This window comes from Crocodylus porosus, unplaced genomic scaffold (assembly GCF_001723895.1).
Source record: "Crocodylus porosus isolate Cpor-Errol unplaced genomic scaffold, CroPor_comp1, whole genome shotgun sequence".
Taxonomy (NCBI): Eukaryota; Metazoa; Chordata; order Crocodylia; family Crocodylidae; genus Crocodylus; species Crocodylus porosus.
The window spans coordinates 5001146-5014750 of NW_017728938.1; the positions used below are offsets into that span (position 1 = coordinate 5001146).

At 44.6% G+C, this 13605-nt stretch overlaps 1 protein-coding gene across 1 annotated transcript in view; it reads right to left on the reverse strand.

The window, feature by feature from the left end:
* DAG1 (dystroglycan 1) overlaps positions 1-9162 on the reverse strand; it is a 98097-nt gene extending 88935 nt beyond the window's left edge. Inside the window, exon 1 of the mRNA XM_019547514.1 lies at positions 9065-9162. The gene's annotated coding sequence lies outside the window, so the exon portion shown is untranslated. The remainder of the gene's footprint in view (positions 1-9064) is intronic.
* Positions 9163-13605: the final 4443 nt, after the last annotated feature.

Consider the following 13605-nt stretch of genomic DNA (forward strand, 5'->3'; position numbering starts at 1 on the left):
CAAGAGCAGCAGAAACAGAACTAGGAAGCCCACAGCCTAAAGAGGCAAGAACAAGGACTAGCAAACCTGCAGCCCGAAAGGGGCAGAGATTGGGTCCAAGGGGTCCCACATCCCTAAGAGAGGCAGAGCTTGAAATCAGGGGGCCCACAGTCCAGAAAGGGGCAGAGATTGGGGTCAGAGGACCCACAAACCCAAGAGGGACAGAGAACAGGACTTGCAAGCCTACAGCCCAGAGAGGGGCAGAAATTAGGGCCAGAGGGCATATAACCCAGAGATAAGAAACCAGGAGGGCAAAATAAGGTCTAGAACCCAACCAGCCAGACCCAGTGTGGTAGGTCTAAACCAGGGGTCAACAACCCCTGGCACACATGCTGAGCATGGCATGCAAGTCCATTTTGCTCAGCACGCCACAGCCAACCCTGGTTCTGCGTAGATGCTGCCAGCGATGGAGCCTGGGCTGCTCCCAGCAGGGCTTGCAGCATCCCAGCTGCCTGCTGGGAGCAGCCTGGGCTCCGGGCTGGCAGCAGCTACCCAGAGCCAAGGCCAGCTGCAGCTGGGAGGCTGCAAACACCTGTGCCAGGCTCCAGAGTCCAGGCATCAGCTCTGCATTGGCACGTGAACATGTGCCTCGGAGCAGGCAGCGTGGGAGGGGGCCTAAGGCAGCACAACCCCAATCTCTCCCCTACTCCAGGCACAGAGCTGGTGAGTGGGCTCCGGAGCCCGGCGCAGCTGTTTGTAGCCAACCTGGGCTCTAGGCAGCTGCAGTGGGCAGGCTGCAAACAGCTGCGCTGGGCTACACAGCTCTGGCATCAGCTCCATGCTGGTGGTGACTACACAGCAGGGCTGGGGGGCAGGGGCTTTGGGTGACGGGCAAGGGGCACAAGCAGGGCATCTTGCCATGTACCCCCTGCCCTCATTTTGTTTTTCTGGCATGCCAGCACTCTGGCACTTTCCAAGGTAGGTATTGTGGTGTTTTTCGGCACTCCAGCCAAAAAATATTGCCTACCCCTGGTCTAGGCCAAAGGGACCAGCCAGAGCAGTGAGGGCAGAAGTCAAAAATGCAAAGGCCCAAACAGGGGAGTGAAGGCCTATGGTAGCCTGGTGGTGTGGGGCAAGATGCCCATTTAAGTTATAACTGGAAACACCTGCAAGTCATGGGCACAGTTGTTGGGGAGTTTGAGGCCATGATTAGCTATTAAAGGTGATGAGCAGCAAGACTGGCATTCATGAGAGATCTTTCTTGAGGAATCCCAAAGCAGCCTCCTCTTCTAAAGATATAAAGCATCAAGGCGTGGCAGGCAAGGAGAAGGGGAGATTGCCCAAATGGAACCAAGTCGATAAGGGCTGAGGGTGGGTCCAAGAGGATTACGGCCACCCGTGGGGTAGGACCCTGTCACACCTAGTTAAATGATCTAGAAGTCAAAGTTGCATTGACTTTAAATAACAGTTATGCTCAAGTAACTCAGTGGTTTTGAAAAATCCAATCCCTGGGTACCTATGGATGAATTTAGGGATTTTAAGCTTATTCTGCTTCTATTTTGCCCAGTATTACTGCAGTCTCAGAAGGCAGCTTGATTCCAATGGAAAAATATACTTTCAGATTAGAAAGTACAAATAACTTACCTTCCACAGGGGTGGGCTTTTCATCAAACCCTCCCACCACTATACTAAGCCAATGAAACTACAGGATACTTTGATTCTCCATAAAATATGGAACAAAGTTGTACCAACCCAGCATATGATCCCAATATGTAGCTTGGGCCTACAGCCAACTAGAGCATACTGAAGTGATGATCCTGTCCTAAAACTAATCAGCACAAGAGCATAATCCATACAAAATGTCACTATTCATAAGAGTGGTGTTTTGGCCTTCACTGTATCATATTTACCTGAATCCAAGACTAGCCTGAATTTAATGTATATAATCTAATTATTGGGGAGGAGGGGGCATCTTAATTTCATCCCACCCATCACCACAGGATGCAGTGGCAGGGGGACAGTTGATAAGGGAGTCAACTGGCCTGACCTCTGACCCTTGCCTCCCCCAGGGGCCCACCCCCTGACACCTGTCCCCATAACTGCCTGCCACTCCTCTGCTGCAGCCTTTCCCCCCCTTGGCTCCCTTATTACCTCTTACCTTCTGGCTCGGACCAGGCTCTACCAAGGTCTAGGTCCAGCCCAGCCCCATCCAGGCAGCAAAGTTCAATGGAAAGGGGCAGGCAAAGGATGGGAAAGAAGCTGTAGCTGCAGCTCCAGCTCCAAACCCAACCTCAGGTCAACTTTAGAGCTGCAACAGCTGCCTATGCCCTGCATACTCTAATCTAAGACAAGGAACTGTCCCCTCTCCCAAAATTAAGTGAGAGGGAAACCTTGTCTTGGACTTCAATAAATACAGTACATTTCTGAAAGGGGTTAATATTCAGAAACCTCAACTGGAGTTGTAGCTAGCAAGGGAGGTGAAGGATAACAAGAAGGGTTTCTACAAATATGTTAATAACAAGAGGAAAGTCAGGGACAATATGGTTCCCTTACTGAATAGGGGAGGCAACCTAGTGACAGAGGATGAGAAAACAGCTGAAATATTCAATGCCTTTTTTACCTTGGTCTTCATAGGCAAGGTCAGCTTCCAGACTACTGCACAAATCAGCACCATTTGGGGAGAAGGTGAGCAGCCATCAGTTGTGAAAGAACAGGATAGGGACTATTTAGAAAAGGTGGACGTGTACACATCATCCATGGGACCAGATGCAACGTATCCAAGGGTGCCAAGGGAGCTGGCCAATGTGACTGCAGAGCTGCTGGCCATTATCTTTGAAAACTCATGACAATTGGAGGTGGTCTTAGACAACTGGAAAAGGGCAAATACAGCACCCATTTTAAGAAAGGAAAGAAGGAAGACCCAGGGAAATACACGCCAGTCAGCCTCCTCGCCTCAGTCCCCAGAAAAATCATGGAGCAGATCCCCAAAGAATCTACTTCTAAGCACTTGGAGGACAAGGTGATTAGAAACAATCAGCGTGGATTCACCAAGGGCAAGTCATGCCTGACCAACCTGATTGTCTTCTATGATGAGATGACTGGTTCCATGGATGCGGGGAATGCAGTAGACATAATATACCTTGACTTTGGTAAGGTTTTTGATACCATCTCCCACAGCATTCTTGCAAGCAAGCTGAGGAAGTATGGGTTGGATGACTGGACTGTAAGGTGAATAGAAAACTGGCTGGATTGTTGGACTCAATGAGTAGTAATCAATGGCTCAGTGTCTGGTTGGCAGCTGGCATCAAGTAGAGTGCCCCAGGCACTGGTCCTGGGGCCAGTTTTGTTCAACATCTTCATTAATGATCTGGAAGATGGGATGGATTGTGCCCTCAGCAAGTTTGCAATGACACTAAGCTGGGGGGTGCAGCAGATACACTGGTAGGGCTAGGATTTAAAGTGATCTCAACCAATTGCAGGATTGGACCAAAAGAAAATCTCATGAAGTTCAACAAGGACAAGGGCAAAGTTCTGCACTTAGTACAGAAGAATCCCATGCACCGCTACAGTCTGGGAACTGACTGGTTGGGCAACAGCTCTGCAGAAAAGGACCTGGGGGTTACAGTGGACAATAAGATGGATATGCGTCAGCAGTGTGTGCTCTTGTTGCCAAGGCGGCCAACAGCATACTGGGCTGCATTGGTAGGAGTGTTGCCAGCAAATCAAGGGAAGTAATTATTCCCCTCTAATCCACCCTGGTGAGGCCACATCTGAAGTACTCTGTCCTATTTTGGGCCCCCCACTTTAGAAAGGATGAGGACAAGTTGTAGAGAGTCCAGTGGAGGGCAACAAAAATGGTGAGGGGGCTGGTGCACATGACTTCTGAGGAGAGGCTGAGGGAACTGGGTTTATTTACTCTGCAGAAGAGAAGACTGTTAGGGAAATCTGATAGCAGCCTTTAACTATGTGAAGGGTGGTTTCAAAGAGAATGGAGCTAGACTGTTCTCAGTCAAACAGATGACAGAACAGAAGCAGCAATGGTCTCAAGTTGCAGCAAAGAAGGTTTAAGTTGGATATTAGGAAAAAACTCTCTCACTGGGAGGGGGGTGAAGCACTGAAACAGGTTACCCAGAGTGGGGGGTGGAATCTCCATCCTTGGAGGTTTTTAAGGCCCAGCTTGACAAAGCCATGGCTGGAATTATCTAGTTGGGGCTGGTCCTGCTTTGAGCAGGGGGTTGGACTAGATGAGTTTGAGGTCCCTTCCAACACTTATTTTCTACGATTTTACTATTCTAATATTTACCCTTGATAGCCATAATTTCTTTGGCAAGATCAGATTTACAACCTTAATGCCTGCAATCCCAACACAAACATAATTACATAAAAAGTATGTTGAGAATTTTCAATGTACACACTAAGCATACAAGAGCCCGCATTTAATAATTAAGGCTGAGTGACATTAACTTAGCTTCCTTGTATATATGCAGGATAAGAAAACAATCTTCATTTTCCATGTAGTGGATTATTTTTATACCACTTTTCCCCTGCAATCTTCAGCAGTCTCTATGTAGAACTTGTATACCGTGTGTTATTCTTTCTGCTAGGTAGGTAGCTCTGGAGTACAGAAAGTCTTTTCTTACTCACTTTTTCAAAATCATTTCTGACTTCTGTAGCATCAATAAAGTGTCTATGGCAAAAAAACAAACAAGCCATTATGTTACCTTAGGTATACACAAGCCTAAAAAAAGTAACTCCTTACTGCAGCTTCTGTCTGCTCCCCATTCCCATTCCTTATGTCATTCCCCACCTCTCTGTCAAATCTATTGTGTGTGTGACAGCTCTCCAGGCAGGCTGGGATACATGCCCATCTTTTGCAGGGCATTAGGGGTGCTTGCAGATGTGCTAAAAAAATAAATAAAAAAAACCAAACCAAAAAGTAAAAACAGCACTTAAACTCAACGTGCTCATGCACCAAGCCCAGTGCATATGCTGAAGAGGGAGTGCCTTAGTTGCACCTGGCTTTCCCGACATATATAGGGCGCTTTATTGAGGCTTTTATCTAATAGCCAATTGAATCAGCTTTAGCTAAAAGCACCAAAAAGCCCTGCTGAAGCATCCAATCTTTAAAGATACTGCGGAGCTAGGTAGAAATAACATGCTGCTGCTTCTGACAGAACAGGTTTTGTTTTGTTTTTTTCCACATTTGTCAACATCCTAGAATTTGTGAACACTAGAGAATAAACCCATTACAGGTTAAGTATAACAATTCAAGTGAAGGCTGACTGGCATATGCAGTTAAAAATTGAGGTGGCCTTAAACTTTTAGTTAACTGACTCTGAACTGCAGCTAAAAGTTTGCTACAGTAATACCACCATGAAAGAGCCCACACATACAGTGGCTATGTAGTATTCTGCAGCACACAGGCAGACTGGAAATTCTGCAGTACCTACACTGACAGTAGGGTATGGAAGCTTTTAAAATAAATTAAACATGAGAACTAATAACAAGCAATAAATAAAACAGCTTATATTTAATTGCATTCAGTTTATTCTATGAGGTCCCTGAATCTCCACTTCTCAATGTGCCATGAGTGTTCATCCTGACAAGCTAGAACTGGACAACAGAAGTTACTGAGAGAAGGGGACAGAAGCTGGAGGTGTTGGCAGCTAAAACAACATGCAACACACTGCAATTGTGGAAGCACATTAAGAAAATTTCTCTTTTGCCAAAACTTTCCTTTCTGAAATACAGCATCCACAGATTCTTTTACAATTACTTTTCAGCTTATGAAAAGTAGCTAGAGACAGAACTCCAGCCTGGCAATTGTTGACAGAAAGAGGCTTGGCTGCCCACACTAAAAAGCCTGGACAGTAGAGATAGAGAAATAATCCTCTGCTGTGGAATCCATAGATTTAGGTTCATCAGTGGATTCAAAATACTTTCCTACTGCAAAGTATGGTGATTAAATGTTAAATTATCTGAATGCTAATTAATCCCACTGCAAAAAAGGAAATGCTCTAAGTTGGGAGAGTCTGATCCGTGGAATAATTCAGTAAAGATTTCAGAAAAGAAAATTCTCTAATACAGAGTTCAAAGATATGCTCCAAAAACCTGATTTATGAATACGTTTTCAGGGAGGGAAAACATTACATTCAAAAGCTCAGAAGCACAGTATGAAACTGGAGATAGTCCTATTGAAAGTCTCTGGGTTAAGGTCAGAGGGAAGAGCAACAAGGGTGATGTTGTGGTGGGGGTCTGCTATACATCACCAGACCATGAGAATGAGATAGATAAGGCTTTCTTCAAACAGCTAGCAGAAGTTTCCAGTTCATAGGCCCTGGTTCTCATGGGGATTTAAATCACCCTGACATCTGCTAGGAGGGCAACACAAGTGCATAGGCAATCCAGGAAATTTTTGGAAAGTGTAGGGAACAACTGCCTAATGCAAGTGTTGAAGAGACCAGCTGCTCACAAACAGGGAAGAATCAGTGGGGAATGTAGTAATGGATGGCATTTTGTGCAGCAGTGACTAGAAGATTGAGTTTAGGATCCTGATAAAAGGAAGGAAGGCAAGAAGCAGAGTAAGGACCCTGGACTTCACAAAAGCAGACTTTGACTCACTCAGGAAACTGATGGGGAGGGTCCCCTGGGAGGCCCGTCTGAAAGGGAAAGGGGTCCAGGAGAGCTGGTTGAATTTTAAAGAAACCTTACTGAGGGCACAGAAACAAACCACCCCAACGTGCCAGAATACTAGCAAGTATAGCAGAAGACCAGCTTGGCTTAGCAGGGAAATCTTCAATGAGCTAATAAAAAAAAGGTAGCTTACAAAAAGTGGAAAGTTGGACAAGCAAATAGGTAGGAGTATAGAAGCATTGCTCAGGCATGCAGGGATGAAGTCAGGAAGGTCAAAGTGGGATTGGAGTTACAGCTAGCAAGGGATACAAAGGGTAACAAGAAGGTTTCGCCAAGTATGTTAGCAACAAGAGGGAGATCAGGAAAATGTGAATCCAAAGGCAACCTAGTGACAGATGATGTGAGAGAAGGCTGAAGTACTCAATGCCTTTTTCACCTCAGTCTTCACAGGCAAGGTCAGCTCCCAGACTACTGCACCAAGCAGCACAGTTTGGACAGGAGGTAAGCAGTCAACAGTGGCAAAAGAACAAGTTAGGGATGATTTAGATTTTAGAAAGCCCAGATATGTACAAGTCCACTTGGTCGGACACAATGCACCCAAGGTTGCCAAGGGAGTTGGCTGATGTGATTACAGAGCCTCTGGCCATTGTCTTTGAAAACGCATGGCAAATCGGGAGAGGTCCCACACAAGGGTAAAGGGGCAAATATTGTGTCCATCTTTAAGAAAAGAAGGAGGATCCAGGGAACAGACTGGTCAGACTCACCTCAGTCCCTGGAAAAATAATGGAGCAAGTCCTCAAGGAATCCATTTCTATGCACTTGGAGGAGAAAGTGATCAGAATCAGTCAGCATGGATTCAGCAAGGGCAAGTCATGACTGACCAACCCCATTACCTTCTATGACAAGATGAGTGGCTCTGCGGATGCAGGGAGAGCAGTGGATGTGATACACCTTGACTTCAGCAAGGCTTTTGATACAGTCTCCCACAACATTCTCCCAAGCGAGTTAAGGAAGTTCGAGTTGAATAAACAGATTGTAAGGCGAATAGAAAACCAGCTGGATTGCTGGGCTCAAAGGGTAGTACTCAATGGCGCCAGTATTAAATGGAGTGCCCCAGGGGTCAGTCCTGGAGCTGGTTTTGTTCAATATGTTCATCAATGATGGCAGAAGGGATGGATTGCACCCTCAGAATTTTTGCAGATGACACCAAGTTGTAAGGGAGTAGCAGATATGCTGGAGGGCAGGGCTAAGATTCAGATCAACCTACACAAATTGTAAGACTGGACTAAAAAAGAGCTTATGAAGTTCAATAAGGAGAACTACAAAGTCCTGCACTTAGGATGGAACAATTCCATGCTCAGGTACAGCCTGACGACCCACTTGCTAAGCAGTAGCTTTGCAGAAAAGGACTTGGGGGTTACAGTGGACAATAACCTGAATAGGAGCAAACAGCTTGCCCTTGTTGCAAAGCAGGCTAACAGCATACTGGGCTGCATTAGTGGGAGCGTTGCCAGCCAATCAAGAGAAGTGATTCTTCCCCTGTATTTGACACTCAGTGAGGCCACATCTAGAATACTGTCCAGTTTTTGGGCCCCCCCACTACAGAAAGTATTTGGACAAATTGGAGACAGTCCAGCAGAGGGCAACAAAAGTAGTTAGGGGGCTGAGGCATATGACTTCTGAGGAGAGGCTGAGAGAACTGCGCTTATTTAGTTTACAGCAGAGAAGACTGGGGGGGATTTAATAACAGCCTTCAATTACTTGAAGAGTGGAGTGAGACTGTTCTGTGGTGGCAGATGACAGAACAAGGAACAGTGGTCTCAAGTTAAAGCAGGGAAGTTTAGGTTAGATATGAGGAAAAAGCTCTCTCATGAGGATGGTAGTAAAACAGTGGGATGGGCTACCCAGAGGGGTTATGGTAGACAAAACCCTGGCTAGGATGGTACAGCTGGAGACAGTCCTGCTTTGAGCAAGCAGCCGAACTAGGAGATGACCTCCTGAGGTCCCTTCCAACCCTAAGGTTCTACGATTCTCTGTTTCTACTGCAGAGGTTAGCGTGATGCCCCCTACCAAACAGCATCACTGGACATCTGAACATCTTGTAAAACTTAAAGAGATATGTGAACAAGCAATCAAATGATCTTTCACCTTGCTAGGAAAAGCACTGATTTGCCAACTGTATGAGTGGACCATCTGTCATTAGTGGGGTTTTTTTGTTAGGTTTTTTTTTTGAAAGTTGCAATACTGATTTTCAGACAAGGGGGCACTGGAACGAAGGGGACCTGGCTTGCTAGTCAAGGAGCTGATATGAGCAACTGTACTTTCACTGACAGGAAATGCAAGGAAGTTTTCCTAAGAGGTGTGAACACATTGGGAGTTGCACGTTCAGAACCAAGTGGAGATCCATGGAGGTAATTAATGAACCTTAGGATCTGAAGAAAATGTTCAGTACCTGATTACACTTAAATCCTTTTCCTAACGCTCACAATCCAGATGATACTTGATGATTCTTTGCAAATCAGTCCTATAGGAAGATCTCAACACAGGTAATTCCAAAACCTGTAATGTAATAAGAGAGGCTTCATATTTCTGCATCACTGTATGATTTTCTGTCACATTTGAAGAACTGGAGGAAACTTTCCTAGGATGCTGAGAGAGAATATCCCCAAGCAACTTCTTTTCTTCCTGAGATTCTGCTCAAGAGCTTTAAATATCCTTGCTCTAGAGGTGAGATATAGCAGAATGTGTCATAGAAGAGTTACAAGATCCACGTGAACTACCCTGAGATGATTACTAAAAACAGCTTTTTTTGGCCAAGGAGATGCTAACAGAATCACCTTCTGGTCTTATCCACAGTTTAACAGTACAGAGAAAAAGTGTGCATGGCAAAGTTTTTGGCTACCTGCAAGATGCAGCATCAGTACCTTCTATTCGTGAGACCATTATAAGAACAGGGAATAGTGGAGCTCAGGATGTCCTCACAAATACTGCAAAACCTCTGTCTGACTCCACCTGCCATGATGTTTTACCCTTTTTAAATATGCAAAGCTAAGTCAGACTGAAAACCTCTGTCCAGAAGCCCTGTCTTCATAAGTCCTTTTGACAGGTACAACCACCTTGCTTCATCTAGCTTAGTGATACAGCACTAATGTTGTCCATCAACATTCAAAACATAAGAATCATACAATCATACAATCACAGAATATTAGGGGTGGAAGGGACCTCAGGAGGTTATTTAATCCAGCTCCCGGCTCAAAGCAGGAGGGCTAGCCTAGATGACCTGGCAGCCAGTATCAAGTGAAGTGGCACAGGGCTTGGTCCTGGGGTCAGTTTTGTTCAATACCTTCACCAATGACATGAAAGATGGGATAAGAGAATACCCTGATCAACCTACTAGAACATCCCAGCCAAGGTTGTCTGGCCAAGTCTTAAAAACCTCTCAGGATGGAGATTCCACAACCTCTCTGGGTAGCCTGTTCCAGAGCTTTACTAGCCTAGAGAAAGTTTTCCCTAATATCTAACCTAAACTTCCTTCTTGCAGCTTGAGACCATTGCTCCTTGTTCCATCATCTGCTACCACTGAGAACAGTCTAGATCCATGCATTTATAACCACCCTTCACTTCGGTAGTTGAAGGCTGCTATTAAATGTCTTTGCAGTCTTCTCTTCTCCAGAGCAAATAAGCCCAGTTTCTGCAACCTCTTCTCATAAGTCCCTTAACCTTTCATTGCCCTCTGCTGGACTCCCTCCAACAAAACAGCCAGTTATCTATCCACCTTTACAGTCCATTCGTCCAACTTGTATTTCCTTAGCTTGCTTGAGAGAATGGGGAGAATGTTGTGGGAGAGGGTATCAAAAAGCTTTCCTAAAGTCAAGTTATATCAGATCCACTGCTCTTTCTGCATCCAGGAACAGTCATCTCTCATCACAGAAGGCAAACAGGTTGGTCAGACATGACTTGTCCTTGTTAATCCATCCTGATAGTTCCTAATCAGCAGGGATCCTGGTTTTCTCCGATTTTAAAAAATCTCCAATTTTCAGTTTAAAAAAAAAGTAACCCAAAATCCAATTTTTTCTGAGATTAAAATTAAATACCACTATAATCTACATCTATATATTAATGGCATTTCATTTTACTCGTGGAAAAATGTGGATTTTGGGTTACTTTTTAAAACCAAAAATTGGGACTGTTTTTTTTTTAAATCAGAGAAAACCAGGATCCCTGTTAATCAGTCCCCCTCCGTCAAGTGCTTAGAAATGGATTCCTTAAGGATCTGCTCCATGATTTTCCGTAAGGACTGAGGTGAGGCTGGCTGGTCCGGAGTTCTGCAGATCCCACTTCTTCACTATATTTTCCCTTATCCAATCATCAGGGACCTCTCCCAATCACCATGAGTTTTCAAAGATAATGGCCAGAGGCTCTGCAAAAACACTGGCCAACTCCCTCAGTACCTTTGGGTGCATGGTGTCTGGCCCCATGGACTTACACACAACCAACTTTTCTAAATAGTCCCTAACCTATTCTTTCACCACTTTGGCTACTCACCTTCTTCCCAAGATGTACTGCCAGGTGCAGTAGGTTGGGTGCTGACCTTTCTTGTGAAGACCAAGGCGAAAAAAGTATTGAGTACTTCGCCCTTTTCCACATAATCTGTCACTAGGTTGCCTCCTCGTTCAGTAAAGGACCCACTTTTTCCCTGATCTTCCTTCTGTTGCTGATATACTTGTAGAAACCCTTCTTGTAATCCTTCACATCCCTAGCTAGCTGCAATTACAATCCCACTTTGATCTTCCTGCATGCCCAAGCAGTACTCTTACATTCTTCCTTTCTAGTCATTTGTTCAAGTTTCCACTTCTTATAAGATTCCTTTCTGTGTTTTAGCTCATTGAAGAGTTTCTTGCTAAGCTGGTGCTCTGCCATACTTGCTAGTCTTCCAGCACATCAGGATGCCCGCACCTTCTTCAGTAAGGTTTCTTTAAAAATACAGCCAGATCTCCTCAACTCCTTTCCTCCTCAACCTGGCCTGCCAGAGGAACTTTCCCGTAAGTTCCCCAAGTAAGTCAGTCTTTCTAAAGTCCCAGGGTCCTTCCTCCGATTTTCTTCTCCCGTCCTTTCCTCAGGATCCTCAACTCAATTATCTCATGGTCACTGCTGCCCAAGTCGTCGTCCATTCCTACATTCCCCAAGTCTTCCCTGTTTGTGAAACAGCTGGTTAAGAAAACGCACAGCCCCCTAGATAGCCTCTCCAGCACTTGCACCAGGCAATTGTTCCCAACACTCTCCAAAAATTTCCTGTATTGGCTGTGCACTGCTGTATTGCCCTCCCAGCAGATGTCAGAGTGATCGAAATCCCCCATGAGAACCAAGATCTGTGATCAGGAAACTTCTGCAAGCTGTTTGAAGAAAGCCTCATCCTCTGTCTCTGGTAGTCTGTAGCAGACACCGACGATGAGGTCACCCTTGCTGTTCTCCCGTCTGACTCTAAAACAGAGACTTTCAGCAGGCCTCCCTCCAGTTTCATACTGGAGCTCTGAGGAATCATACAGCTCTTTTACATACAGCACAACTCCTCCTCCCCTTCTCCCCTACCTTTGCTTCACAAAAAGTTTATACCCATACATGACAGTGTTCCAGCCATGTGTGTTATCCTATCAAATCTGTTATTCCAATCACATCATAGCTCTGCAACTGTACGAGCACTTTCAATTCCTCCTGCTTGTTTTACAGGCTCTGTGCATTCATTCACGCATCCATGCAGAGTCCTGCTCCGCAGATAAAGGACCTCATCCCCATCTGGAATCACTCTGGGGTCTACCTAGTTTGCACTGCCTTCTCCTGATGTTCTCATTTCCATGCGGGTTCCTCATTCTGTGAGGCCAGAAGCAAAAGTGACCACCAGCCTCTCTGTTTCAGCTAATGGAAACCCCTGCCCAAGTAGACAAATGTTAAGCCACTAACCAAGAAAAGCTATTATATTTCATGTAAGGTACCTCAAGGAAACTTCTATAGCAACTAACAACTTCATAAACATAGAAGTGACAAAGGCAAAGGGCAATAAACTATGCTGGAAATGATGGGAGAGAGAGAGAGACAAGAGTACAGCCATCTTCAATATAGCCAAAGCGAATAAAAATCAACATTTAAAAAAAATAAAAATTAAAAAAAGAATTTTTTATTTATATCAGATTTTTTAATTTAATTGTATGTTTTATTTTTTGTTGAGATGCTTTTAAAAAAAATAACTTATATAAAGATAGTTTTAATGTAAGATATGTTAAAATATCAATATGTAATGGGGATTATAACTTCTAATTATTGTTGGCTTAGAAATGGTATTTAAGGTTTGCTTTTTGGGAATTGGCTTATAGGTATAGCTGTATGCATTAGAATGGTTCAGGATGGGCAGCAGGGGTTAACTGCTTTCTAAGAGTCTGGGTTCACACAGCCTTCGAGGCAGACAGGCTAACACAACAAGGACAGTGCAAAAAACAGAGGGAGTACATGCTGCCCATAACATGAGATAAGTGGCACCAACTAACAAGGCCCCAAAGCTGCTAAGTGGCTTTGCCCCTCTACACTTTGACCCCTTTTTAAGGGCATGAATTCTCTCCATAAAAGCAGATGTTCTGCAGTATAAACAAGCTGTTGGAGCCTAAAGGAGACCCAAAGGAACCTCTACATAAGCTGTTGCTGAAAGGGGTCAGATACCAAAATGCAGAGGCTTCTGTCTAAACCAGCGGTTCTTAATCTTTTTAGACTCAAAGAACCCCTCGGAAAATGACAGCTCTGAGTTGCCACTTTGTTTTTTTCTATAGTAAAAAAAAGAGTTCTTGTGTTGCAAAGAACTCAGAAAAGACTACAACAGGTCAAAAAAGAATCCATAGTGTCAAAACCTATTTGAAATCTCTGGATTTATCTTCTGAATCATGAATAGGTGTTTGTGCATCTAACACTACTACTACTGAGTGGAACCCAGCAGCACCCTTAAAAGGA